This window comes from Enoplosus armatus, chromosome 10 (assembly GCF_043641665.1).
Source record: "Enoplosus armatus isolate fEnoArm2 chromosome 10, fEnoArm2.hap1, whole genome shotgun sequence".
Taxonomy (NCBI): Eukaryota; Metazoa; Chordata; class Actinopteri; order Centrarchiformes; family Enoplosidae; genus Enoplosus; species Enoplosus armatus.
Window position 1 is genome coordinate 3,650,870 of NC_092189.1, and position 5,233 is coordinate 3,656,102.

The 5,233-nt window shown below is 44.9% G+C and overlaps 1 non-coding gene across 1 annotated transcript; it reads left to right on the forward strand.

Moving 5' to 3' along the window:
• Positions 1-4,196: 4,196 nt before the first annotated feature.
• trnal-aag (transfer RNA leucine (anticodon AAG)) lies at positions 4,197-4,278 on the forward strand. The gene has a single exon. It is a non-coding gene; the product is annotated as a tRNA-Leu (tRNA).
• Positions 4,279-5,233: the final 955 nt, after the last annotated feature.

A 5,233-nucleotide genomic window follows, 5' to 3' on the forward strand; every position in this document is an offset into this window, starting at 1 on the left:
TGAATTTAGTTTTCTGTATTGGACATTTTGCAAGCAATTATCAAATTTTCACAGGATTTCCCTTCTCAAAAATTAAAATAGCGAGCCCAAAGCCTGGCATTTTCTCCTCCATTTTTTTCCCCTTTGCTATCACATCTTTTGTTTGGACCCGGACCTCCCCTACAATCTTCCAGACGAAACCTGGCAACCTGACCTGTTTCTCAAATGCCCAATACCCCCTCCCCCTCCCTTTTTTTTTCCCGGGCTCCTTAGCAGTATGAAAGGGAAAAGCGTCTGAGCATCAGGTGTTTTCCCTCTCCTCTTTCCTCCTCTGACTGTCCCAGCTCTGTGGGAGTCGTCGTACTAACACCGGCAGTACAGAGAACAAAGCTTTGCCGAAACATGTTGGTTTTACTAATAACATCTTTGCTCTCTGGTAGAAGTGCTGCTGAAGATTCCTTTCCCAGTGTTACTTCTTAGCGGGTAAGGTTTTGCCGGATTTTTTTTTTTTTTTTTTTTACAAAAATATTTGCCCAGTAGCCGCTCATCAGCATGCTATTCTCAGTACTGAAAGTAACACACAGCTCACGATGGAGGCACAGTGCATTAACCATCAAAACATGGAGGAGTCGACGTTCCGTTCCCAGGATCACAAGGAGCTTTTAAGGTGATTTGGGGGGGGGGGGGGGGGGGGGATTTCCCCCATCATCAATAACACGGAAGAGCCAGGAACTTATGCCTAATATGCACTTAATCAATAAAGTGTCTTATGACATGTCAGAGACACCATCATATGTGACACACAGACACGCGTCTCTGACTGCATGTGGGATTATTTATTGAGAAAGGTTTCGCTGGTGAGATCACAGAGACTGTGGGGAGGAGAACACTGTCTTAACATTTTGCAGACATCTTAATTTCGACGAATTTCGCCATCCCTTCCGTTCGTCTACCTGACAAGCCTCGGAACACCTCATTCCTTTCAGGGGACCCGATGACCACCTTCCGCTCCTCCGGAATATTGTTCATTTGATCGATTTGATTAAGTTGGCTGGGCCAGTGGATGGTTTGATATTGTTCTGATCGGAAAGATGACTGCTCAGGTTGCTAAAATGGGTACATTTGCATTCACTGACACGTGTGAATAATGGCCTCTTTCTTTCTTAGCAGCAAAGGCGGAAACAGCTCGATGTTATGTCGATGTTACGTGTGTACCTCTTCGGGAGAATGTTCAAGGTGGATGATTAGATCGACAAAGTGCGTGACTTTTAAGCGGTGCCTTTTTCGCATGCAACTGCCAGCACAGAGACACCCGACTTGATTTGGTGACCGGAAGTGCTGAAGACTCACGTCAACTTCTGAAACAGTCACATGGGTAACAGTGGAAGGCAATCTTGCTCGCCTAAACGCTCCTACCTCTCTCAACTCTCCTCGCAGTCTTACCTTCTCGCATCATCTCACTTGTTAAACTTTGAAACATTTTCAATGCATTTTCCTTCGTCTCTCCTCACCTCCCTGCCTGTTATTATTGCACCTTACAATTTCTCAACTCAATTCCTGTTGCTCCTGTTCTGACCTCCTCTCCTCTTCACTCACATACTCCCTTTTTAAGCTCCCATTTTTTTTTTAAAGATTGTACCAAAAGACCTCTTTTTGATGTGGTAAACCTTTATATAAAAGATATGTGTGGTACCACGCTCAAATCTTTCGGATGCTGCAAACACCCCTTTTAGGAAGTTGTTTTCTGACGCGCCGCGCTCATGTGGTCCTCACATTGATTCTTCATAGAGCTTTAAAGGAGTGGTCTTTAATTGTGGCCCTAAGTGCACAGATTAGTTGTTTTTCATTTTAAATCGAGGACCGGGATTTATTGCTACTGCACATAAAACACATAACAAATGCATGAAACAGTCAGTTATAATCAGTACAAAGACCTTTTAGAGAACCACAGTGTGTCACTTTAAACTTGTCTGTAAATCAGAGGGTTCTTTGAGCCATTATGAGTCCTACAGCAGAGGTAAATGAGCTTCTTTTTTTTTTTTAATGTCAAGGAACCCAGAATAGAGGCAGTAGGGCCAGTCATACTCGAGGCTGATGTCCTGCTGCTATTCCCTCTGGTGGTTAATGAGCCATGACTATCATGGCTGGTCACAAACCTGCAGAACACCGGCCCTTTAAGACTACCACTGAGAACATGTAGGGCCACGGACCCATAACTGATAAGGTCTGATCCCGAGGACCCCACAAGGGAAGACTTCTGTTGTTGATGTATTACTTAATGTTAAGCCTGAATCCCTGTGTGTGTGTGTGTGTGTGTGTGTGTAGCTGACAATTTCTCATGGTATCTGAGTCCTGGGCGTGCAATGGGACATTTTGTAAGCAGGCCAATATTGTGTCGAGAAATTATCATCACTCGAGGAAAATTCATGGTAAATTTCACATCAGCTGTTTTGTGCTAGTAGGATTATCGGCTAATGATAAAAAAAACGCCTTTTGTGCCAGAGTGCCTCATGTGACGATCTGGAGTAGCAATACGCCTAAATGGCTTCACAGCCCGGTGCCGTTACTGGGGGCTTGACTGGGACGCTACATCAGGTTGAGCTTGTGCGCAGGCTAAACCAAGCACCAACAGAGGCCAGATGTTGGGAGAGAAGAGAAGAGTTTTAGCAAATATCAAAGGGGACTGAGTGAAAGAGGTTATCAGTGAACAATTTCCATCATTCCTATGAATTCAATCATTTCAGAAAAAAAGAGACTTCATTTTCCCGTTTATAGACCACTATTTTAAACCAAGATTGCTTTAAAGTTATTGTGGCACTTGCTCCCTTTTCTTGCCTTCATCGACCAAATCCCCTCGGCTGCGTCGGGCCTGGCCGTCCTCCCCTCTCCCCCTTTTGAACTCCTCTCTCTTTCCGTCTCACCTCACCTCCTCCGTCTTCTGTGGACTCTCAGCTTGTCTCTTCTCTCAGCACCCCCCCCCCCCCATCTTTCTCAATTGTGTCATCTTTTATTCTCATCTCGTCCCATCTCCTCACTCTGTTCTCACAGCAAAGAGGGCCTATTTAAACAAGTGATTTAGTCGGGGAGTGAGTCAGTCATATTCTCACCGGCGCATTCAGGCTCCTGTGCTTCATGGGACATGGAAAATGTGGGTGTTAAAAGTGAATGAGTAACACTATATCAGTAACAACTATTGACATTCCCTTGAGCAAGGAATTGACCTTCCATCTGCAACTCCATTGGTGCTGTTCAGAGGTCAACAACAGAAGGCTGTGGTTGTATTGAATAACTCTCAAAGGTGAATGTGTGTAAATCCGCAAATTTGAAGCAGGGTATTGAAAACACTCCTGGGTAAATTAAGTTTTTAAATTTAAATGAGATACTTTGGGGTGGAAGGACGTGTGAAATGAGAAAGAAATTGAGATAGACCCTTTAAAATACCTAACCGCCGATGCCATCAAACAGAAGGAGCAGTTAAAGAAAGAAAAAAAAGATCCATCTGGCTTCAGAGCAAAAGAGAAAACTGGAGCTAAAATGAATCGTCAACTGATCAGAAGGCCCTGAGCCCAAGATAAATGTTCGAGGGAGGGTGACATAAAACAAAAATAGACCAATCAAATTGGGGGCCTATGCCTCTTGCAAAACTTCACAAGGCAGACAGAGGAGGTAGCGGAGGAGGAAAAGGGTTGCATTTAGGGAGTGAGTGAGGGGCTGATTCCTTGAGGGATGTGGATCACTGTGGACTGTGTGAGCTTCTTTTAAAACGAAAATCGCAACAGTCGTAACTACGGCAGTGATACAGCCGTTCTAACTGGTATTGTAACTGGAGTAGTCTATTGTGCTGGATTGAGGCTCCAGTCTCTCAGGAGGTGTGGATTCAAATCCCACCGCTGCTCAGTCAGAGTTTGTCCTCCACCTAATGGCACCGGCAACCGCCAAACGCCTGTGTGAAGCGCTAGCCGTGTAAACAATAGCTCGTGATGCCAGCTCTATAAAATGGAAACGAAACGCGGACAAATGGACCGACATTAGCAGCTGGTAGCTGTTGTTGTTGTGTGTTGCGCAGAAATGACGCTGCTATAACCGGTATGTAGGTATGTAGTTCTCGGGGGAGCTCCCCAGTGGGCAGTTCCTCTGAGGGAGTCCAGAACTCAGTGGTTGAAAAAATGCCTATTGACTGATTGTGATCTGATCTGGTCCGAAAGATCAGAGGCCAAGGTAGTGTGGCCGAGTGGTCTAAGGCGCTGGATTAAGGCTCCAGTCTCTATGGAGGCGTGGGTTCAAATCCCACCACTGCCACCTTTATCTGTGGGATCTCAGAATTTTTAAAGGAGAAATTGAAACTTCCAGCAACAATGTCGTGGTTTAACTCTGTATTCTGTCAGGTGGAAGACTTTCAATTCTGTCTCCTGCTGTTTGACACCATCAAATCGTGTTTTTCCATAGTACAACAAAGCAAGGTAAACTTGTTGACACTGATGACGTGTTGGAGGTGTACTAGTCTTGTTTATACACTGCGCGCACAATTATTAGGCAAGTGAGTATCTTGACCTTATCGTCATTTTCATGCATGTTTTCCAACTCCAAGCTGTACAAACTTGAATGCTAATTGGATTTAAGCATTATCAGGTGATGTGTATTTGTGTAATGAGGGAGGGTGTGGCCTAAAGTGATCAACACCCTATATCAAGGTGTGCATAATTATTAGGCGGCTTCTTTACCTCAGACAAAATGGGCCAAAAAAGAGATTTAACAGACTCTGAAAAGTCAAAAATTGTAAAATGCCTTTCGGAGGGATGCAGCACTCTTGAAGCAGCTGAGCTATTGAGGCGCGATCACCGAACAATCAAACATTTTGTTGCAAATAGTCAACAGGGTCACGAGAAACGTGTGGAGAAAAAAAAAGATGCAAATTAACTGCTAAAGACTTGAGAAGAATTAAACGTGAAGCTACCAGGAACCCATTAACCTCCCAGTGCTGCCATATTCCACAAATGCAACCTACCTGGGAGTGTCCAGAAGTACAAGGTGTTGGGTGCTCAGAGACGTGGCCCAGGTGAGGAAGGCTGAAACACCACCACCACTGAACAAGACTCATAAGCTGAAACGTCAAGGCTGGGCCAAGAGATATCTGAAGACAGATTTTTCAAAGGTTTTATGGACGGATGAAATGAGAGTGACTCTTGACGGACCAGATGGATGGGCCCGTGGCTGGATCACCAACGGGCACAGAGCTCCACTTCGAGTCAGACGC